The 27,097-nt window shown below is 27.6% G+C and overlaps 1 protein-coding gene across 1 annotated transcript in view; it reads right to left on the bottom strand.

The window, feature by feature from the left end:
- Positions 1 to 27,097, bottom strand: part of LOC122634639 — a 76,057-nt gene that overhangs the window by 47,796 nt on the left and 1,164 nt on the right. The gene's annotated exons all lie outside the window — the stretch shown is intronic.

A 27,097-nucleotide genomic window follows, 5' to 3' on the forward strand; every position in this document is an offset into this window, starting at 1 on the left:
TGTTATTATTTAATCGTTAATCGTCCAATTAAATTTGTATTAATAATTTACTTATTATCAATACAAATCACGTAATAATATTGCTTTTATATAAACGATAAGATCTTCTTCGAAATAAGAATAATTAACATAATTTTAGCTTAATAAATAAAGAACATATCGGAAAGATTAAAAATATAAACGGTCACGTCAATCTACATTATACATACAATATACCATAATTTTATCATTTCTTGATCGATCAAATAATAAATCGTTAATCGATCGTTTATGTTTAATTTTTCATATTAATGTTGTCGTGAGGAAACTCACGTAATATTATGAATTTCAGATCAACGATGAAACATTTAAGGAAAGAACGAAAGATAACTTAAGCTTATCTAAACAACGAACAAGAATAATAAAACGGTAATCACTAAAAACTTCGGGTTAACTTATATTTTCAATTTTATCGCTTATCGATTGGATAAATTTATATTACTACTGAATCAGTAATCGACAAGGTAAATTTATCTTACTAATTTATCTTCGGTAAATTACGTGCTACTTATTAGATCTATCGAATCAACGATGAGACAGATTTAATGGATAAAATGGAACAAGATGCGATTAAAAGTTAATCGTTAATCGTTCAGGTCAATTTATGTTAACAAATTTTATCGTAAATCACTCGAATTTGTATTACTTCTGTATCACTAATAATATCAAATCATTATAATTAAATGAATATAAAAAGAATTCATCTTAGAACATAATCTTTCACGTAAATCACGTGAGAGACTATTTTTTATACGAGTAATGAAACTATTTTTACCTTTTAAACTAATTTAACTTTATCTAAACAATTTTTTGAACAAAACCAAAGCAATAAAAATGTTATTTAATTGCAAGTGATTATATCAATTATATCAAAGATCTAATCTAATCTCTAATCAATTGAACAAATTTATATTATTCTTCCATCGCACTAATCTATGTATATTAGTATAACTTGTGTATCATTAATAATACCAAATCATTATAAATAAATAAATAAATAAATAAATATAAAGAAAGCTGTTTTTCTTTCAAGTAAATCACGTAATACGATACTTGTTATATAAGCGATGAAACAGTTTCTAACTTTTAAATTAGTCTGATTTTGTCTAAACAAAACAAAAGTAATAAAAATTTTATCACTAAGCGATCACCTCCATTTACGTTAACTAATCTAATTGCTAATCAATCGAATATATTTATATTATCGTTCAATCGCTAATTGATCACCTTCATTAATATTACATTTTGTACATCACAGATAAAACAGTTTTCAAAACATTGCATGAGTTAGCATGAGTTTATCTAAAGAAAACAAAACGAAAGAATAAAAAGGTTATCACTAAGCTATCACGACAATGTACATCACTAATTTCATTGCTAAGCAAAGAATAAAATTATAATTATGATTTTATCGTCAATCCTTTTACCTAAATTCGTATTATTAATTGTACATTAACAAATCTCATAATATTACGTTTTCAAAATCAAAGATGATTTTCGAAATAATACTGAACAAAATATCTAGACGAACCTTATCTAAAGCATTGTCAATTACCAATCAATCACGTCAATTTACGTCAATAATTTGATCCCTAATCAATCGAATACACTTGTATTATTATTTCGTTGTTAATCGATTCATCTTTTGTATTACTCATTTAACACTAACAACATTACGTATTTCACTCAACAAAAATCACGCGCATGTACACATACACACACGCATGTATGTAATATTATATTTATTATATTAAAAATGAAATAATTTTCGTAACAACAGAAACATCTTATCTAAAGGAAACTAAAGCGATGCAAAATTATTCATTAATCAATCTTGTCAATTTACATTATTAATTTGATTACTAAACAATCGAATAAAGATCTATTATTGATCCATCATTAATCGACCATCACAATTTGTATTACTTATTCATCACTAATAATACTACGTATATTACACTATAAAAACCATACACCACCACACATATGGACCACATATACCACTAGAGAGACCACACACCTTGCACATACCACACACGTGTGTAATACTATATTTATTAGATCAAAGAAGAAACAATTTTCGCAACAACATTAGGTAAAGTTGAACCTTACCTAAACAAATCAATGCAAAATTAATTAATAATTAATCACGTCAATTTGTATTATTAATTTTACCACTAATCAATCGAATAAATTTCTATTATTATTTCATCGCTTACCGACCATCGAAATTAATATTACTTATTCATCACTAATAATACTACGCATAACGAATTATAAAAATCTTACATACACACCATACATACCAAGTATAGAGAGACCACACACACACACACACACACACATCACGCGTATGTCTAATAGTATATTTATTAGATCAACAACGAAAATTTTCGAAGCAACACTAACTAAAATTAGACCTTATCTAAACGGAATTATATGCCATATAAAATTAATCAATAATCAATCACGTTTATTGGCGTTATTAATTTGACCATTAATCAATCAAATAAATTTATATTATTAATTATATTACTAACAATATTACGTATATTACACTGTAAAAATCACACACACACATACACTTGCAATAATACATTTATTAGATCTATACAAAAGAATTTTCGAAAGAACGTTAGCTTCCTTCTAGACTTTATCTAAGAAAGGAAACGATAAATAGTTACAGTTTGTTGGTTAAGAACGTAGATACTTTTACGTAGATGTAACTACTATATAGCAATAAGTATAATACATATATATCTTCGCAAGAACGACGATGGAAAGTCGATAAACCGGCGTGGCACGGCGTCCGGAGAGGCGAAGGCAACGAACCTAACGTGACTCATCATCGTTTCGCTCACCTAACAACACTACCACAATCACCACTACACCACCACTACTACTAGCACACAAACACAACACAACACACGGGACGACACAGCACGTAGCCTGCTAAATCCGGCGTACCTCGTCTGGGGAGCGAACTAATTTCGCTTGAAGCACGCGATTAAGGTAGGTGGTACACTAGCGCAATATCGTCGACCTTTCAAAAATCCCAACCTACGTAGTGATTTGTTATCGATCGTGAACATTCATCTTCTTTCTCCGTTTCTCCGAATTTTTACAAGATTATAAAAACGGATTCGAACAGATTCAAAAAAAAACACGCACACAGATCAACCGAGAATTTTTCCTATCATGACATGTCACTCACGAACAGGATTTCTTCTTCCATGTTTTCTCGTAAATAATATCACTGGTGTAGATATTATAAAAGCAGATTAACATTATGTACATATTTTTTTACAAAATCATTATAGAAAAAACAGAAACAAACACATACAAATATATATATATATATGTATTTAATAAAAGTATTATATATTTTATATTTTATAATGAAAATGTATCTACAATAATAATATATATATATATATATATATATATATATATATATATACGTACTTGGATAAATATGTAACAATATATGTTTATGTATATGTATGTATGTACTAAATAAATATAATTATCTAATTTTAATTACTTAGTATATTCAATTAATATATTTAACTAGTATATCTAATTTTGTTGATTATAGTCTATATATATGTATATACTAAACTATAAATTCTTCCTATATTAAGAACTTATTCTTAACGAATCATTCTTCAATTCTTATGTAATATTCGGCAAGAGAAAAAGAAAAGATTATAAAATGAAGAAGATAGAGTCTTATTTTCATTCTTCGCATTCCTTATCGAGGAAGAAACTTTATCTGTCAGCAATGCACATGCGCGTACAAGAGAGAAAGCTAACCAATGTATCAACCTTAACACATAGGTACGTGTATGCGTACGTTATATTTACACGCTCCAGCATACAACAAAGATAAGAGACACACTTCGTTGTCTACCGTTCTATAGGTGCACCGACCTGAACAGATCATTGATCGAGTGTAAACAAACTCAGTACTTTTTATTGATCACTTTACAATAAATCTGTTCGATCGATTTGTGTCCTTAGGTAAACTGTACTCTTCTATTTTCTATCGTCGCGAAATAAAATGCAATATATTATTATTGGACGACCTTCGTCTTCATTTCGTAACGCTATTCAATAATACAATTGCGTTGCACTTAACTGCAATTACGATTCAATACGTTGTCCCTGGTGCGAAAGAGACAGAGAGAGAGAGAGAGAGAAAGAGAGAGTAATAGCATCGTCCCACGGATAAGAATTGTCGTGTTGCAACGATACATCCGGGCCGATAAATAGAAGATAGACGGTTAAATGTTCTTTATTCTCATGACAGTTACAATTATTATCGTTGATATTGCTCGTTGTCGACAATATTTCTCGAATTAAATCAAATATTTGTTGATTTTTTTTTATTTTTTTTTTTTTTTTATTTTTTTTTGTAGGTTGCATCAATGAACTCTACTGTTCGATGAAATTATAAAAATCATAGAATACACGCACATACGCGCATGCACAAACACACTCGTATGTATGTATGTATGCATATGTATATAGCTCATATATATTATATAATTATATATCTCATATTCATTATATATATAATACATGTTATATATATATATATATTAGAATAAAATATAATAAAAATATATTTATAATAATATATACATATATATACTTATATAAATATATAAATATCTAATTATTGTATATTAATACACACACTCGCGCACGCGAGTGCACTTTTATATATATATTGTGCATGTGTGTGTGTAAAAGATAATTTCAGGAATGGTGTCCACTTTTTTTTTTAAATATTAATACATTATAAATTCAATCGATGTACAAAAAAAACATATATATTTATAAAAGTAGACACATAAGAAATTATAATATCAAAATAAAACTAAAAACTAATTTTAAATTTGTATCAAAAAAAAAAAAAAAAGAAAGAAATGTTTTCCATGCAAAAGACCATCTCGGCCATACTGATCCGTTTAGATGACCCATGATTCAAAATGTCATAAGCCAAGTATAATAAAAAGAAAAAGTTTTGGATGTAACAGAAAGAAAAATGATTACTTCTGTTGGTATAAAACTTTTCTACAGAGATCACATAAATTCAAAAATGTTAAACATCCTTTGTGAAACCACTTATCACATCTCACACTTCAAATGCAATCGTCTAGTTTGAATGTACAACTGTACTATTCCCTGGATACAACGCATTCAGTATTATCTTTTTCTTCAAAACTTTCTTTAGACACTTTGACTACCAAATCTGAACAATGTTCATCCGAAGATAGATCTTCCGCGAGGAAGACGTTTAAGTTAGCGTTTGCCTAAATTTTTAGCACGTTTTATTATTTCTACCAATTGGAAAGTCTCTTACGTTTTCTAATTGATTAAACTACATCTGATGTGCTGAAGATTGAATTAATTTTATTTAGCAAATTAATGATGATCGCTGTCACGAGAATATTTTTATTAATTGCTTGGGAACAACCAGATGATACAAGTTCCGGTTCTTTATTTTCCTTTATATCTTCATCAATTATATGAGACTCACATTGTTCTAATTTTTGTTTAAGAAAGAACATAATAAACCTACGTTATTAAAAATGATTAACACAAAAGATAAAAATTCCTCATTTCCGTAAGTCGAGTTCATGTCGTAAGAACTTAACTGTATAATTTTACGATGGACTATCTATCCCCAAAAAAAGAACTGAGCCATTTATTTTAAAAATGATGATTCATTTATTTTTTCAATAATGTTAAAACAATATCTCATCGCACGATTTACAAACATAATCTTTAAATATTATATTATTATATCGTTTTCAGAAAAATCATTACTTTTAATAAATTGTTACAGAATTATAATTTAAAGAAAAAGCAGAAAATATTTTAAAAGTTTTTAATTTTTATATTTCAAACGACTCATGTAATTTCTTAATTGGAAACAAACAAAGAGTATTGTTGACGAGTATTATTAATAATTGTCAATTGTGTCGCTAAAAATATTAAAAAATTGAAGTATCTAAAAAATATGAGACAAAAATTATTATTCATTGAATAGTACAATAAGTAATTATCGACTTAAAAAACATTTGTTTAATTATATGAATTTTACATCTCGTTAAATGTGTTCCTTGTAATACTGTTTAAAAAATAATTACTTTCTTGAAATTCTTTTTTTAATTGAAAGGTACAAATTTTATTTTATTATTGTAACTGTTGAAATTGAGATTAGACTTATTATTATATGCGTATGCATCGTGTAAGAAAAGATTTGTCAAAATTATACAATTTAATCATATTTTGTCGTATTTTTAATCATTTCAAAAGTTTAATCAAATATTCAATTAGTTTCATAATTTAAATAGTTTTACAATTGCCAGATTCAAAATGTTGTGTCAAAAATCTAAAAGAAAAAAAAAAAGAAAAAAAAGAAAAATTTACATTTATTTCGTATTGCATTGATTATAATTACAATAATATAGAAACAATTTTTGCAAAATAGTAAAATTAAGTTAAAAACATTGGAATTATTGTATAATTAACACTGATTATAGGTCACTCTCTTTCAATGAAATCCGTGATTTATAAAAAAGAAAATTAATATTTCATATGTTGTAAATATTTTTTTATTATGTCATCGGATAATGATAGAGATAAATGAATTTATTGTGCAATAACATATATAATAAAATAAAGAAAATTGAAAATCATACATTTAATGAATGAAAAAGAATCAAAGATATGTAGGGAATATTATAAAACATTTTTTTGTTTATAAAAGAGTATAAAAGATACTACTCGAACAACCAGTTTCTTTTTTTAAGAATTAAAAATCAATTTATGAATGAAAATAATAAATAAATAATATTAAGAGAAAGATTTAAACGAATGAAAAAATTTTAATGAGTTACGATTTATTCGTCCGATACAAAAAATTTGGCAACTCTTTCTCTTTCTCTCTCTCTCCCTCTCTCTCTCTCTCTCTCTCTCTCTCTCTCTCTCTCTCTCTCTCTCTCTCTCTCTCTCTCTCTCTCTTTCTATCTATCTCTATTTCTATCTATATATCTCTATCTATCTCTCTTTCTCTAACATTATTCCGTAGAAATCAACAAGTGTCTATGTTAATAAGATATCCGATGTTTATCAATTCAACTTGAATTCAATGATTCGTGAACATTTGTATCAGCACAAAGATAGTACTCCGGGCGTTCGAGCAACAGGCTGGATCGTTTTGCATTTTCTCAGAACTACCTTTAGCAGGTGCTTTGAAAATTGTTATGCCTCAGGTAAAAAAAGAAAAAAGACGAAACAAACGTTCAGATATCGAGAGAAAACTAAAGATTATCTTATCGAACAGTAAATTCTATAAAACTTTCTCACGTATAAATAATATTCCTATTAAGTAGAATTGAGAAATAAAATATAATTTTAAGAGTTGTTATATATAGCGATTTATGACACTTTGAATTATTCTTGACCAATATTTTAAACGAACGATCAGTATTTATAATAAAATATCAGTAAGTAATATAAGTGGATCAATACAAAATTACAATTAATATAAAAACTGTATTATTTATAAATTGTAAAATTTATTATTTGTCGGTATTTTAATTAAAATACTTGTATATATAATAATTCATCGATATATTTTTAATAAACGCTTAATATTTATAATCAATCTAGACGCAACTCTGATTTAATTATTCGTGCTAATCAATTATATTATTTTATTATAAATGTCAATATAACTGATCAAATAAATAGAAATGAAATTTAATTACGTTCTACGAAATATACATTCTAATGAAGTATACGTTAATAATAAGAAAACTAAAAAAATAAATAATAAGAAAATTTGTATTCCTCTTTATAAAAACTTCATAGACATAGTTGAATATTTCGAAACATTCATTTGTAATATATCATGTAATACATCATGATAGAAATCTTGCGAGAAGAAATAAAAAGAAAAAAAAACAAAACAAAAGATTAATAAAATAAAAATAATAATAGTTCAAAAATCATAAATTTTAAAAAATAAAAATCCATTGGTCCGCTTTGAAATATTAACTGCATTCGTTTTTTTAATAGAAGTCGGAATAGTCGAAAATGATTTGCATTTAAAAAGGGTGTTCGTGGCTTTGAATAACGTAGTATTATTCAATACGACAACGCAGAGAAATTGATATCGCAGTAAAGATAAAATCGAAATAGGAATTTATTATTCCTGAATGGTATAACGATTTCACGAGAAAGAGAAAAATTTTAGGTAGTCAAATTGTGGTGTGAAGTATTACGTAGCTAAAATCGTACGCCATTGTTAAAGCCGAGAATAGATTTGGATCTGGAAAACTGGTCCAACGGTTTCCTCACTGTGTTCTCGAGCCACCACGAGCCAATTTAAAAATTCAATTTCCTTTCTCGCTCCTTTTAAATTCCTGATAAAATCGTTATATGGAAGTTCTCGGACTAGCAGCAGCTACTTCCCGTTAAAATTGAAAACTTCGTTTAAAATTCATTCGTTTGTATATCCGTAATAAATAGTTCTTTCGTGGTTTTATTATCTTTAATAAATATCTTCAAATACAAACAATACGATTATTCTACATGATCTATACCATAAAATGATAAATAAAAGAGAAACACGATCGATTATAGGACAATTTGTTATTTAAATTTTCTATAAAGTTATGTGACTGAAATCACCATACCTTGTTAATTACAAACTATGATATTAACTACATTTGTTTAATAATTTTTTTTAAAGATAATTGAGTGAAAGAAAAATACAGAATGTTCCATAAGAAAAATTAAATATCATTAGTTTCGATTTAAACGGAAGTCAAGTGTTTTATTTCGTATTTCTTTAAAATATTTCATACATAAAAGAAATGAAATTTTCCTTAATATATTTCTTTCTTCTATTCCTTCTAACAAAGGACTACATTCAACTAATCTGTAATTTATAATCAACCTGTGTACCAAACAAAAACTGTCCACCAGAATTACTAGGAAATCTAATGATCTTTTCGAAGAACTCCGAGGCAAGTCAATTTTGTTTTTGAGGAGGGGTCAGATCCTTATCTTAAATTCACCCTACTTTGGTCTAAACCTATATATATGTAAAACCACTATATATAAATCATTAAATATATATATATATATATTTATTTATTTTCATATATGCAAATATTTATTTATTTATATTTATATATTATATTTATATATTTCTAAAATTTTATTTGTTTTTTATACAATAACTTAAAAAAACAATTTATTATTCTATCACTCATTTTTAACCAAAGAATTTGTTTATAATGACTCATAGTTTCTGTTCCTAATACTAAAATATTTATTGTTCAAAATTAGTTTCAAGACAATAAATTTGATTATTTCTTGGAATTATTATCGTTTTATTTATTTTCAATTCCAATAAACATGAAACGAGATACGTAATAATTATGAAATTTCATATTAGAACAGTTGTCACTTTTTTTCATTGCATTTATATAGCATGAATATTTCTTTGCTATTTTGAGATAATATATACAACTTAGGATTAAAAGATTTAACTTGAAAATTTTTTTCTTTCAATTTTTTTCACTCTTTCAAATAAATTCATCTTTCGAAACATAGTTTCGTATCTTGCGGTCAATAAAATTTTTTAGATAATCGATAATTCGAATCAATATCATGTCGAGTCGTCAATTATACTCAAATTATTCCTTCGAAATCGTGATCCTTAAAATAAGGTTTTAAAATAAACGACAAACCTTAACGTTCGCTCATTGAAACGCTTGAAAATTGCACGAGAGGCGTTTCCATTTTGTCCCTGACCGATTTTTTCCACCGGTCATCCAGATAACGATGGAAAGGAGCGCCCAAGAGAGATAATAACTTTTACCTATAATATATCACGAACTTTTTTCTATTCTTTCAACGACCCAAAGAAGAACTGTTTCATATTTTAACGAAGATAAACGAAAAAGGAAACATCATGAAAAATGCAATTTTCTTATGCATTTTCTACTATTTGAATAATAATCTACTATCTACTATTTGAATAATAATTCCAATATGTGTATTATATATATAAATACTTAATAAATATTATATATTATTATTCAAATATTTTATAATATAATATTTAAATAAATAACTATAAAAAATGCATTTACTATTTAAATAATTCGTAATATATTTCTAGGATTTACTAGATTCATTACCTTCGAATGATAAATCAAGATACAACCTAATTAAATTATTAATTAAAATATATTGAATTGTATTGTATTATATCGTGTATTAATCTACATACAGTCATACGTACTTAATGTACATAGTTGCAATACACATGCACACACACACACACACATACACACATTCAGTAAAAATATATTCAATGTACGTACAACTATGTAGATGCATATAGGTGTATGTGCATATATATTATTCATTGCTTTATCTGATCATATTTCCATGTATAGATATTTTCAATATATACATACAGATATAAGTATTGTGTGTGGGTGTACCATACATTCAATAGAAATATATTCACGGTACACATACACATAGATATATTTAATAATATAAATACAAGTCTATACAGATATTTTATGTAAGTACGTATATATTAGATATTAAATATATATATATATATACATATATATATATGTATATATGTATATATATATATATAATACTATATACGAGATGTTCGCATAATTATAGTATTATATATATATATATATATATATATATATATATATATATATATAATTCGCATGATATTAAAATTATTTGAAAGACGAATCGTGAAAGCGAATAATTTTATAGTTCTGCAAAGCTGGGAAGAAAGAAAGAAGGAAAGAAAGAAAGAAGAAACTAGACTTACGAAGTCTCAACAACTCAAGGTGGGCAGCGAGAGTCACGTTTCCCCTCGAGTGAATCATCGTGAAGAATCTTCGACGTATATGAAATAAATATTCTTCTGCGAATAATTTTCGCCAGCTGCGTTAGCAGATGTTCGTACGACCATCAATTTTCTTCAATAAAATTTTCTAGATAACGTTCAAAAAATTTGATTGCTTATTCCAGTACAAAATTATACTATGTAAGACACACATCAAATTTTTTACGATCTCTCAGCTAAATTCATTTCAATGACGAATGTTTCAACGTCCTTCGAAACTTTCAAAATGGCGTATCTATTTTTCAAATTCGATACACTATAATCAAAATAATCAGACAAAGATAACTACTACGAAACAAATCGAATATTGATTTAGACAAGTTTGAAAGAATAATCGACTTGTTTATTAAAAAATATAGAGAAAACAAAATACAGTTTATCTTTTTACAATTATCAATTTTCTACCTAAATATACTCAAAATTACTCTATATAAATTCTATATAAATGTATATGTGTATCATGTTTGATCATATATTCTAATGCAAAGTTATTTAAATTTATCCATAAAATCTATTAAATTCTCAGTTAAATTCATTTCAATAAATCTTTTAACGACCTTCGAAACTTTCAAAATGGCGAATTTACTCTTTAAATTCGATTCACGATATTATGATAATTCGACAAAAATATATACTAAGAAATAAATCGAATATCGATTTAGAGAGATTTTAAAGAATAATCAACTTATTTATCACGGAAATAGAGAAAAAAAAATTAAACATAACAAATATTTTTATAATTATCAATTTTCTCCTATTAAATTTTCTACACATCGTGTATCAAATTTGATCGATCATTCTATGACAAAGTTATTGAAATAACTAGAAAATTTTTCGACTTCTCAACTAAATTCATTTCAACGAATCTTTCAACGTCCTTCGAGACTTTCAAAATGGCGTATCTATTCTTCAAATTTAATTCACGATAATCATAACAATTCGATAAAAATATCTACTACAAAATAAACTGAATATTGATTTAAAAAGATTTCAAAGAACAATCAACTTGTTTACCAAGAAAATATATAATAGAGAGAGAGAGTGAGAATGAAAAAGAGAACAAACATACAGAATGAATCGTAGGAATAGAAAAAAACAAAGCGGGATACTGTTTACAGGGAAATTTTCGATCGTAACGAGTGAAAAAGAAGAAAAATAAAGCTGGGGTTCATCGATCTCCATTCGTTTGAGCTCAGCTCAAAGCACGTATTCCTCGCAGCTTAACTCGTCAATGCATTGAATCGAGTCATTGTCTCTCGTCCGGTAATTATCCCCAGTGCCAATAGAAAACTCACTTCCGTTCACGGGGGGGGTTACTTTCCCTCTCTTTCTGTCTCTCTCTCTCTCTCTCTCTCTCTCTCTCTCTCTCTCTCTCTCTCTCTCTGCTGTCGTGTCATTCTGTCTCTCTTTCTCTCTTACATAAACGTGCTCCCTCAATCGTCCTTATCGTCAAAGGCATCAACTTTCGGAACATATGGCATATGTTTGTATAAACCATACAAGTTTTCGGCGCCATTGGCACGCGTACGTTATGTTCGAACAATTCATTTTGGTAATCACAATGAAAGAGGATCTTAGGTCATTCTGTCATATCAATAAAAGTGAACGAGGACAATAGATATGGATTTACTTGAGGTTAGCATTTAATCTTACAATATACCATTCACATATTTATTGTATGTAGAATTGTATATGTTATGTGTTGTATAACTTTATATAAAATGTATATATGTACATCGTTATATGTATGTGTGTGTATATACGTTTAAATTAAACATCGTATATGATAATGTATTACTATATATCTATTATTATATATCTATTATGTATATGTAAATAAGTGCATGGCATGTTAGGATGTATGTACAATATATACATGTTTAGAGATAGGTAAACTTTTAGCATATAAACACACACACACACACTATTTAATATGTATTGTACTGTATATCGTATAATTATGTGTGTACCTACATGTGCGCATATAAGATGTATATACGATACACAACCACGTACATATAGAGATAAACCTTTAATCGTATAGGTATACATATACCATTTAATACACTTTGTATTATATATTATATATGTATAACGTATATATAAATATATACGTATAAGATGTATATATGTACAAACTGTGTATAATACGTGAACGCGCATAAATCTACTGAGGAAGCTTACAGAAAAGCAGCTTGTCGATTGACCTTCCTGCCCGTGAAACCTGAGGTCATATAGCTTGAGAGAATATTCGTGCATAAGGTCAAACGAAATTCAGATTTATTTCATTTTTTAGTTATTTATTTATTTATTTATTTATTATATGTTTTGTTAAATACTCGTGTCGGATTTTGAGAAAAAAAAGAAAATAAAAATATAGCGTTGCATAGTATAGACCTATCATCAGGTCTGTTCTATAGTACTAAATACTTAAATCGAATTTTGATAAAAAAAAAAAAACAAACAAACAAAGATAAAAAATTCTATGTTCCATGGATCTATCATCCGATTTACTCTATGGTGTTAAGTACTTGAAACAGATTTTGATAAAAAAAAAATGAACAATGAAGGAATTAGATATTCTATAGTCATATACCTTTCATTCTATCCATTTATTCTATGGTGCTAAATATTTCGATCGGATTTCGATAAGAAATAAAAGAAAAATTCGTTGCTGCATAGACCTATCATCCGATTTATTCTATGATACTAAAAATACATCCATCAGATTTCAATTGAATAAGCAAACAAAGAAAAAAGGAATTAAATATTCTGTTGACATAAACTTTTCATTCTATCCATTCTAATGGTACAGATTTTGTTTGACAAATCAAACAAAAGAGAACAAAAATATTTCATTCTACGTTGCACAAACCTTTCATTCTGCTCATTCTACGGTGCTAAATAATTGGCTCAAATTTTTATAGAGAAATCAAACAAAGGAAAAGAAATTTATGTTATATAATTTTTCATTCTGTCTATTCTATGGTGCTAAATATAATACTTGGCTCAAATTGTATATAATAATTTAAATATATAATAAGCAAAAAAAGAGGAAATCAAATATTTTCTAGCCATAAACTTCTCATTTTATCCTTTCCGTGGTATTGTATACTTGAGCCTTAAATTTTTATAGAAATAAATAAGCGAATGAATCAATAAATAGAGAAAAAGAAAAAAGAAAAAAAAATTGAAACTTTTGTGTTTATTAACTTTTTGCATTCTGTGCATTTTACGATGCAGAATACTTGGATCAGATTTTGATAAAAAAAAAAAGGAGAAAGATAAACACGAAACAAAAGAAAAAAAAAATAAAATTAAAAATTCTTTGGTACACAGACTTTTCTATACATTTTCTGATGCTTTGTAGTTGGATCGAATTTTGATAGGAAAAAAATCTAACAAAAGAAGAGAAAAGAAAAACAAAATTAAAAAATTCTGTAAGGTGCATAGTTGCATAGACTTTTCATTCTATCCACTCTACGACCCTGAATAATACTCGATTCGAATTTTGATGGAAAAATCGAACGAAAAAATAAAAAAAAAAAAAAAAGAAAACAAGGAAAAGAAAAAAGAAAAAATTCCACGATAAAAATGAGAATGCATATGATCAAAAATACATGATGGTATGTATGTACGTATATATATGTGTGTGTGTGTGTGTATATACATATATATACATATATATATATATATATATATATATTATTTGCTAAGACGTTTCTTTGTAATCATACTGTAGAATGCATGATTCATAAGCTATTTGCAATGTAACTTTTACAATATAACACAGCCATACCCCCATCGTTCCTTTTTCACAGAAAATTACTAATCATCTTTCTCTTTCTTTCTATCTGTCTATCTCTATATCTCTATATCTCTATCTCTCTTTGTCAAACAAGCCTCTAGAGAGCACATTTCAGTTATATAATAAATATGTAAATTTCATAGGAGCTGAACAAAAAGCTACAAGTTAAATTCATGCATCCTAAGTTCACAATCTACGAGTTACAACTACATATGTACACATTCGATATAGAGTAGTATTCGTGAAGCTTTTATCCAAATCGTTCTTCCGAAAGAAGAAAGAAGAAGAATAAGAGGAGCCCTGGTTGAAAATCCAAAGAGCTAAAAATAGACGTTTCAACTGTCGAGATAAAGGAGCAATCGATTCGCCCTCGTAACACAGAACAATCGTTGTTACCTTGAGATTGTGCTAATTATTTCGATTTCTACGGGATGTGCGTCTATCCGATGGATATGGTATGTTGTTTCTTCATTTAAATATACATGAATCCTATATCTCTCTCTTTCTCTATTTCTCTCTCTCTCTCTCTCTCTCTCTCTCTCTCTCTATCTCTCTTTCACTCTCTATAGGTACAATCGATGATCGATAAAGTGACCTTGGACTTTCTTTCGATGAAGTCCTAGTTACGCTTTTGTGAGTGTTTTCGCTGATGTCGGTTGCGACGTCTTTTTCAAGGACACAATTTTTCAAGGACGATTGAACTATAATACATATTACTATATGAAATAAAATTTACATACATACATACGTATATATATATATATATATATATATATATATATATATGTATGTATGTATGTATGTATATATATGAGATAATTTTGATAGAATTTTGATAGAATCATCATCAGCTTTAATTTAAATAAGAAGGACATTATAATGATAGAAATTTTTTTTCATAAATATGTATAACACGTTTACGTATATGCACGTGTAAAACATTCAAATAGAAACTTCTTCATTAAACGTCTGCTTTATAACAGCATGATATAATAATTCTTAGTTGTAAAATAATAGTTTCAAGATGATATGTATATTGATATTATTGATTTAAAAAATATTTCATTAAAATAAATTTTTATTTATACATAAATTAATAGAAACGATATGTACGAAGTATCACAATTTAAATTCAATACAATTGTATTGTATAGGACAGGATTGTGTTTAAATACAAAATATATACATGTCGATGAGATGAACAAATGATTAAATTATGTTTTCTCACAATGTTCTATATAGTCTCATTTATAATATACCCTTAGCATTACGATATTTTTATATCTTTTTTAATATTAATATTCATATTCATATGTTATCGTATTTTTATATTTCAAGTTGTATGATATAAACAAATTATTGATCTCTCTTTCATAATAAACTACCTTTCTTTATTTATAATATAAACATTATAATATTTTTATAATTTTCTAAGATCAATTTGTCAAGATTAAAAAAAAAAAAGAATAAAAGAATAAAAAAGAAAAAACATATTTAAATATATGATACATCGTAATAATAGTATAAAAATGAAATTATTAATTAATAATTCTGTTCTCGTAATAAACTGTCCAACTTTCTATTAACATCTAACATTAACATTTCTATTAATTTCATATTTTAACGTAAAATTTTTACATCAATCACGAACTAAAATAAGAATGTTATATTACATAAAAACGTTAAAATGGGAACGATGATTAGAAGACTCAATAGAGTCGAAAAAATTATGATTACCCATGAATGTGAACCTATTATGTCCTTCGTTCCTTATTTCGCATAGCCGTCTTTGGATATATACAGACTCGTACGCAAGCCGTTTCAAAAATATGTTCCCTTTCCCCCACCCTCGCTACCGTTTTCCCTTTTCGTTTCACCCTTCGCCAGCCAACAGCTGTCTTGCCTTTCGGTCTATATCCGTAACGAGTTTTACTGTCTGCATCGAGTGAACAGTTTTTATCCAAACTTCTTCTTTTTCTTTCTCTTCTCTTCTTCGTCTTTTTATAGGATCATCCAACAGCCCATGTAAACTCATTCGAGTTTCGTGACTTTGTAAGATGTCAGAGAAACGATGATCCCTTTCGAGTGTGTCAACGAGCAGAATAGAATTTCTCTCATTTTTCTTATAGATATATGATATTACCGGACACTACAAGGTATACAATTTCATAAAAATTAAACCTTTTTTTTGTGTGTGTGTGTGTTTTTTTTTTTACTTATTTATAAATTCCTATCGAAACTTTTTTTATCTTTTTGTAAACTCGTCCAACATTCTGATAAACTCGTTCGAACTTTGTTACTTGGATAATATCAAGAAAACAAAAAATGATTCTTTTCCAGTGTGTCGACGAATTGAATAGAATTTCTCTCATTTTTCTTATAGCTACATGATAGTATTGGAAACTAGGAAATATACAATTTCATACAATTCAGATTTTCTCTGTTTTCTTTTCTTTTCTTTTTTCTTTTTTTTTTTTTTGTTTTACTTATTTATAAGTTTACATCCAAACTATTTTCTTTCTTGGAATAGAATCGTCCAACATTCTGATAAGATTATTCGAGTATTGTCACTTTGTACAATGTCAAGAAAAAAATAATTCTTCTTGAGGTAGTGCTAAGTAGCATACAAATTACAAGTTTCTCTTTGTTTCTTTATTTTTTAAATTGAACATTAACGAGTATATAATTATAGGATCATTTCATATAGTTAAATAAAACTTTTTCTATTTATAGATTTTTATCCAAATAATCTCTTTTTATACATTCATCCAACAGTCCATATAAACTCGTACGAGTTTCGTGACTTTGTAAGATGTCAGAAAAACCATGATCCCTTTCTAGTATGTCAACGAGCAGAATAGAATTTCTCTCATTTTTCTTATAGATACATGATATTATCGGACACATGCTAGGAAGTATATAATTTCAAACATATTAAGCTCTTTTTTACCTATTTATAAATTTTTACCTAAACTTTTTTTTTCATAAACTCCTCCAACATTCTGATAAACGAATTTTATGACTTTGCATAATGTCGAGAAAAAAAAAGATTTTTTTCAAGCGTTAAGAAGGAAATACAAATAGTTTTCCTTTTTTTTTTTTTATATATTATCAAAGATGATAGTTTTCGACAGTATTAAAAAGGAGACTACAAATTGCATTTCTTTTTTGCTAAATTATCAAATATTAGAGAATATAAAATTATTAGGTTGTTTTATATAAATAAATAAAACTTTCTATTTACAAGTTTTTATCAAAATATTTTTTTATAGGCTCATTCAATAACTTGATAAGTTTATCCAAGTTTTATGACTTTGTATAATGTCAAGAAAAAAAAAAGATCCTTTACACGCTTGTTAGAAAGGTGAATACAAGTTATAATTTTTCTTTTATAAAAGTTATCGAATATTAACGAGTATAAAATTATGGGATTACTTAATAAGTTAAATTTTGTTCTACTTGTAAGTTTTTATCTAAACTTCTTTCTTCTTATATTCTTCAACTGCTCATGTAAACTCATTCGAAGCTTATAACTTTGTACAAGGACAAAAAACAAACGATTCATATCAAATGTATCGATGAAATGCAATTTATCTCGAAAAAGTTATCGGATATTAACAATTATAAAATTATGAATCTCATAAATCGAAAATTTTTTTGATAGAGAATTATCCAATAGCTTAATAAATTAATTCAAGCTGGGACTTCAAGCGATGTCAAAAAAATAAATGAATTCTCTTATGTGTAAGTAAAATATAAATTATAATTCATTTTTTCTTTCTATCCGATCTATGAACGAGTATAAAATCATAGAAATTATTTCACAAATCAATAAGTTCTATCTCGAAGCATATATTTTTCTATGAATAGACTACTTTTACTAATGCTACATGTTTCTAAGAAAATGATGATTCACTATACTATAGAATGTTCATAATTCTGCGAAATGAATATTGTTTCGCATAAAAGAAAAAAAAAAAAAAAAAGAAATATTCTAAATACCAATTTGTTTTCTTTATTCAACATCAGAATTGAAAAATATGTACAATATTAAGTATACTTTTCAAAAGTTTAAACTTGAAAAGTTAGTCATTTGTACGATTATTAATAATATATATAAATTAAATAATCGTACTACGAGTTCTGTTTGACAATGAATTTAATATTTTCTGATGTAACACGTAGAGAAGAGACGACTTTCAAGTAATTCTAATCCACGTATATGTGTCGACTGGCACGACTCGCCAACACTCGGCACAAATCGTTTATAAAGTTTTCCACCCACACGTGGCACGAGCCTCCTTACGACCTCCATTACCCTCGTTCAGCTTTAAGTCTGAACCACAAATTCTACGGTACTCAAGCGTCGTATGTATCTACTATATAAGTATGTACTTTGGATTGCTCACACAATTCTTTCGACGTTTTCTATTCAACATTGAAGTTGACAAATTTATAATAATAATAAAAAATTACTCATTATTTAAGAATCTTTCTTAACTCTTTCATTAATTACTAATAAATCAATTAATAATATATATTATTTGTTCTCACAAACGCGATTCAATGTATTGCAAATACACGTTATCCACGATCTTTAATAATAATATAAAAATTGTTTAAATTTAAACGACAGTTTAAAGACATTTTTTTAAATAATTAAAACATTGTTTAAAAATGTGCAATATCTCGTATCATATATCGATAATTACATTTTATTTGTTTCGTAACAATGATACGTAGTATAGACAAATCGATCTGTAATAAAAATATAGAAATTTGTTTAAATTTAAGCCATAAAATTATTCTTTGATTAATGTTTAACGAATTTCCTACGCTCGTGCAGAAACCCAACAGGCGTAATTGAGATTTCCTCCGATCAACGCGCGAGTACCATCAATTATCCTACATCTCCACCTCTTTCTCCTCATCCTCCTCCTCCTCCTCCTCCTACTTCTACTCCTACTCCTACTCCTCCTCCGTCTTCGCGTATTATCCTACCAAAGTTTGCTTTTTTGCAATGTTAATACCTCAATGAAAATTCACTGTTTAATTTGTATTCCGTAACGTCGACCTAACCAATTGTATTTAATAGGTCAATTGATGTAAAATGTAAATTTGTAACATTTTGAAACAAGGTTCGTTTGCATCGTTCGCTTTTTCTCGAAAGAGTGAAACAGAAGATAATGCAAATAATGCAATTGGTTAGTTGCAAACCTATTAAATGCGATTGCTCGCATTTTACGTAACAAAAAAAAAATTTGTTTCGACTGTGTAACATCGTCTGATACGATAAACCAAAATAGTAAAATCCAAGTTGCACGACGTGAAACACAAAAAAAAAATATAACGCGGGCGTCACTTATAATTACCTTTAAATTTTATCTTATCTTTCCATTACACAAAATGTGACGCGAGCAATATCGATTTACTAAAATGAATTTATCATCATATTATGCTTTTAAGGATATTTGGAATTTGTTATAGTTCAATTTGTATTATACTCCTATGTAGTGAATATGTTATTTACTGTAACTTGTCAAATATTTTTTCATATAATAACTTGGTAATGAAACTTCGATAATGAAACATATAATTTTAAAATAATAATAAAAAGATAACTGATACATAGAACTATTATACATTTTTCTAACTCTTTTCACCGATTTATGACAAAAAATATAAAGTAATAACCATTACAAACTTTTATCTCCCAAGTTAAAATCCACTTGCTGCGTCACAGAAAATATAACTTCTTCGATAATAAATTTGTTTCATAAAAAAAATTGATTATTTTTTGACCCAAGTTTCAAAATTAATTTATACCTTTATGGCTAGTCGATATCACATTGAAAAAACAGTTTGATTGGGCTGTTATATTTCATCTAGTATGCATAATAGTAAAAAAAAGAAATGCAATTATTAGATAACTAAATCTTTGAACGTGGTATTGATGAACTTCATGTTAAATCATTTTCCAAAAAGTGAAAAAAAAGAAATCTAGATACAATTGATAAGTCACAGAATCTATTATTACATGCTATTAGTTGATTTTACATAATAAAACAAAGTTAGAATCAGCATTTTGGTTCGTTCTCATTATCGTTGTACAGTAAAAAAAAAAAAGAGAGATGCACGTAATGTAATAAGTAGATTGTAAAAACTATAAGATGCAACTGGTTGATTTTATGTTGTATAAAAAAAATTTAAATCAAACGGTGATGTCGCCAAGATGGCAACTAGAATGATAAAATTCAACATCTTAGATCACTTTCACAAAAATGAAAAAAGAAACAATTCAAATGCTGTTGATATATCATACAATCTGTTAGATATAACTAATCGATTTTATATTGTAGAAAATTGATTAGACTGTGATATAACCAGATATGTTAATCAAAATTCAAGTCACATAATACAAAATCAACAAAACAAAAAAATAACAAAAAAGAGATTAATATAAATTAATTATTTCATTTAAGTTTAATTAAATAAAAAGTTTATTAAATTTTAATAAATTTAATTATAATCAAATTACAAATTTTACTTAATTAAAGCAATTAATGCAAATAATAAATTATTTAAAACTGATCACATGTAACGAGTCAATTTAATGTAACAAAATAAAGTTTGATTGAATTCTGACACAACGTGACAGTACAAACCAGAATTATAAAATTCTAGTTAATATCTTAGATCATTGAATACGTTCAAAAGGAAGAAAAGAGAAATGTAAATAACATTATTACTAAGTCGTAAAGCGTATCAAATGAGAATGGTCAATTTCACATTATGGGAAAAAGTTTGATTAAATCGTAATAACACCAAGTATAACAGGCAGAATAATAAAATTCAAGTTAATCTAAAATCAACGAAAAAGAAATGTAACTAACGCAATCGGTAAGTTACAAAAACTTGTCAGATCCAATTTATCGAATTTATATTCTAAAAAAGAAAATAAAACTACGATATCTCATAGTCTAATGAACCAGAATGATGAAATTCAAGTCAACAGCCTGAATCTTGTTCATTCTCCTCAAAAAAGAAAAAAAATAGAGAGAAAAAGAAGGAAAAGATAAAAGAAATGCGAATACAATTAATGGATCATAAAACATATCATATGCAACTGGTCGATGTCACATTACAGGATAAAAGTTTGATTGGACCATGATATCTCAGCCAAATCTGGCGAATCGAAATGGTAAAGTTAGGATCAACACAGTTTGAAATGGAAAGTATCAAAGTATCGTAAATCATGTGATCGTCCGAGTTACTATCGCGTTGAGAAATTCTTCTTATTAATATTGAAGACTCCGGTCGAATATCTCCGAAAAATTGATTTATACATTTTCTTCCCGCTAGCTGCTTCCTCCTAACGACCGATAAATCTCATGAAAGGAGAAGTTTCAGAAGTCCTGCGAACTGGTCGATTAAATTCCGTACACGTTCGGTCTACAACATCCCTTTCTCTCATTCCTGAACCAAATAGACAGGAGATACCATCCAGTTCAGTCCAAGTTGAGTCGTCTATAAGCTCGCATAGCTCGATTTGTCAATCGCTGATCTGCAATTCTCTCATCGAAACGTATCCGTGAATATGCAGTTAGCCTCGAACTTCCGGAAGTTAATCAAATTGTACATAAAGGCTCTCGATTAATCGACCATATACCGTTATGAATCATTCGATTAATCGTATAATCGTTAAACTGATCTAGTACCGTTTCGTCAAATAATAAATACGCAATTATTAATTCTTTCAAAATGATTACATTCTTTGCTCCAGTTCTTTTTTCTTTTCAATAATGAAATTCCATATCGTAATAAAACAGTTATTTACAATCGATATTTACATTCGAGCGACTTGACGTGTCGATATTATTTCAAATATATTATTGATGTTTCTATTTTTTCTTTTTTAATTATTTGTGAAAACAAAGCTTCATTGCTTTAAATTATTTTAAATAAATAAAAATACATATTCTCTTTGAAACATTTTCAAACAAAAAACTTCTATTTCTCTAAATTATTTTGAAAAAAAAAAAAAAAAAGATTTAATATTATTTGATTGATATTATTATTGTAAATATAGTCTTACTTTTTATAGCAAAAAATAAAGAAACTTTTCGATAGATCCAATAAAATTCGAGGCAACAACGTCAAGATTATACGGATTAATTGAAGATTAAATTCTAGCGATTTTTTGATACTAATAACTTTGGTATACTCAACTTTCAAAGAAATTCAAATTGCTAAAAGATAATTCAGTAAGATGCAAGACTGTATAACTTACTAAACTAAAGATAAGCGAAATCTTTTCGTTGTGTTTCTTCACAGTCAACGCCTACATTATAGCCGACATTATAGTTGGGAAAACGATTTATACGACGATTAAGCTATTGACTTAAGAATGAGGCTCTTTCTAACGCATTAAACGATTCTCGTGTCTTCGTGGAAACTTCCAAGTTGGCCAGTGAAAACTAGTAGGAAGAACGAAGTAGTTATCACTGATTCGTCGAACTAGTGCTTTTTCCTTTTTTTTTTTTGCGATCTCACTACTTCAAGTACGTCAATTAAACTCTAATAACGAACTTATAAATGATGTCTTTTATACGCAGGATGAAACATAGTCAGGTAAAGAATTTGATGAACCGTTACTATATCATGTGATTAGCAAATTTTTCATTGTTAATATAAAACTATATACCTATATATCTAATAATGACCTTATAAACGATTATTTTCATGCAAAGAGCGAGTTATTGTCAGATAAAGAGTTTCATACGAAATTATTATATCACACTTAGTGATTTTTCTATTTTTCATATAAAATGATATGACATAAGAGAATAATAATCGGGAGAAAAATGATAGGAAAAATAAAATAAATCGTTCTGCTTTAAGTTTGCTAAGAAAACTTAGAGGTACGTTTATATTTTAAATCATTTCGTTTAAGATGAAATATTTTCGTAGACTTCCGCTAAAGGCAACTTCGTGAATGTGTATGCTCTATCGTCGGGGACAATGAAGAAGAAAGTGGCACGGCTGACACTTCATTGCCGCTCTCGAATTCGCATTGTTATCCTACCACTGGACGCTTGAAAAAACGGACAATCAAGAAACGTCTAAACGAGTGTCATTCTGTGGTTAACGACCTTTTGCCATTTTTCATACTACAATGGGAACTTTTTTGCCGTGAAAATTTTGTCGAGCAATCTTAAAGATTTGTTTCATTTCCAAAAAAAAAAAAAAGGAATAATAACAATATGAAAAATTTCAGCAATTCTTTCTAGTAATTTTTTTTTTATAATATTCAGAAGCTTTTGAAATAAATAATGAAATAAAACAGTTCTTTTATTTAAAAAAGAAACAAGAAAGAAGAAATGAAAACATTTACCGACAATATCTAGTTATCTTTTTTAAATGTTCAAAATCTTGAAAGAAATTTTCACAATGAAAGACAGAGAAATATATTAAGTGTTATTAGTCATTCTGTCGAGTATTCAAGACTTATAAATAAATGAATAAATAAATAAAAGTATATCTTTTATGACGCTATTTTGTAAACACTGTACTTAATATATGTGATAAATGTTAAAACGTTAAAAAGAGGGACATTGAAAATTGATAAAATTGGCTTATAGCAATAAAAAAAAAAAAAAGAAAATAGGTTAGGTCGTCCCAAAAGTTTCTTTTGTTTTTAAACACTGCCAGATAGCGAAAGAAACTTTTGAAACTTAGAAAAAGAAAACATAATAGAAAGATATAGAGTTATATAAGTAATCAACTATGACTATGAAGAACAGGAAGTTAGGACGGGTCTATCGATGACGGTATATCACCATCATCAGAATATATATTGAAAGGTTAAGTACCGAATACGTTCTTCTCTCTTCCTCTTAATCGCGATTAATCAGCAAAGGAGTCGATAAAGAAACGGATCTACAGATCGTAAACAGTTATCGGAAGTCAATTCGAATTAAACCTTCTCCGAGTTCGAAGACACTTACAAACCATGAACGAATAAGTTTAATGTATAACTATTCTGAAGAGTCTGCTAGCTACTTCGACAAACGTCGAGACTTCCATTGACAGCAGACATCTCAACGATTCAATGAATTGCAGTCTCCTCGCTTTTAATCGTTGCCTCTCTTGTATCTTATCAATAATGAATCATCGTCATCATTTTCTTTTTACGTGTCATGAGAAACGTATATTTAAGAGAAAAGGAATAAAATCAAATAAAGAGAAAAAGAAAGAAGATCGTATTCCAGGCCGTGAGAAAATTTATTTAAAAAAAAAAAAAAAAAAAAAAGAAATAATAATAAAATCATTAGAGACGTAAAATACGAATAGGTAAAGATCAAATAAAAAGTAAAATTCGTCAATTTAAATTATCAAAGAGGATTAAAATTCCATTTGATGACTCAACCCGCATCGCATCGTCTCGCAAATGACTACAGTGTGATGCATCCACTTACCAGTTCTTCGTAATTCGTTCCGTTCTTTTCTACAGTATCTTTCGTAACACTGATCATCGATTCTTTTTTTTTTCGAAACTAAATATCTGGCCTTTTATTAATAAGATTACGATCTGTCTATACTTTTTCACTTCCGTTTGAATATAATTTATATTAATTTTCAATTTTTCCTAAAGATGTTTTTTCGAGATTTTGACAAAATTTATATTATTCCAATTTAAAAAATGAGGTCAGATTTTTAATAAAGTTTTGCGTGATAATGAACGAACGCATCGTAATATTTTAATGATAAAATTATTCTTTATAAAATACTGTATTCGAAGTATTATCGCGAGTAATTTAAATTATAAACTATTATATAAAAAATAAACGAAAAAAATCGTAACGAAAATATTAAATCATAGATCGATCTTTCTGGATATTATTATTTTTGGGTATATTATAAAATGTTAACGGTATTGATGTACCGTTAGAAAAGAAACCAAGCCGACGTAATAATCACATATGTATACCGTAAAAAATACGAATAATGTCATGGTCTACATATTATATTCTGTATTAATACGAAAATTAATACTGTCTCGCTATTCATATGATCCAAAAAAAAAAATAAAAAAGCAGAAAAATGAATATAGCGACTGAACATTTCTATCTATCACGTTCTCAGATACATATTATTAATAAACAAATTATCCCGCTATCCATAAAATGAAAAATAAATAAATAAAAACAAATATGGCGATTAGAAAATTCTACCTATCAACTTGTCAAGTACATATTATATTTCGTATTAATAAACAAATTAACATTGTCTGGCTATTCATAAGATTTAAAAAAATGAGACAAAAAATAAAAAAAAAGAAATATTGCGACTAAAATCTTCTATCTATCCTTTCAAGTACGTCATATAAAAATATGGCGCGAAATAAGAAAATCTTAACTTCAAAGAAAAAAGAAATATCTATAATAAAGTCCGAAGCATCGTTGCGAGAGCATATTTATTCTTCGTCGAGGTTTCTAAGAGGAACAAGAAGAAAATAACGAACGATACAACGAAACCATTTGATTCGAAAAAGATTCCTCTGTATTCATCAAGCTTCATTTACATTTTCAAACCTACGAAGATAAATCCGAGAGAAGAAAACAAAAAATTCTTCTCTCTCTCTCTCTCTCTCTCTCTCTCTCTCTCTCTCTCTCTCTCTCTCCACCACGCCAAAAAAAAAAAGAAAAAATGAAAAAAAAACGATAGTTGTCGATTTTTTTATTGTTCTCGTTGAAAAAATAGCGCGTATTCGTAAAGTCATCGACAAAAATGTCAATCTTGTAAATTATAGCTTCTTGTAGGAAATGGGAACGCGCAACAACGAAACGATACATCACATTCGAGATAATTATTCTCTTCGAACGTTGGAATCGTATATATGTATCTATGTATTATATATACGATCGGACACGTTCGACGCGTTCTCCGTTATTCGAAGCGAAGGTGAACGCTTTTCTTCGACCTATCACGATGCTAGACGAGATGCCTCTCCCACTCCAACCTTATATATGTACATCACACATGTATGCATACACACACGCGCTCGCGCGCGCACACACACATACGTTGTCTCTGTCAAAAAAGAAAAAACTGCGAATTACTCTCGATAAGAGTCAGCTGTATTAAAGGAAAAAAAAAAAAAAAGAAAAACAAAGATTTATGACGACAGTGTTACGCCATCTTCTACTTAACACTTTGAAAAATTTTCTTTGATACAAATTAGTGATGATAGAACAAGTAAGTTTGAA

Source organism: Vespula pensylvanica, chromosome 15 (genome assembly GCF_014466175.1).
Source record: "Vespula pensylvanica isolate Volc-1 chromosome 15, ASM1446617v1, whole genome shotgun sequence".
Lineage (NCBI taxonomy): Eukaryota > Metazoa > Arthropoda > Insecta > Hymenoptera > Vespidae > Vespula > Vespula pensylvanica.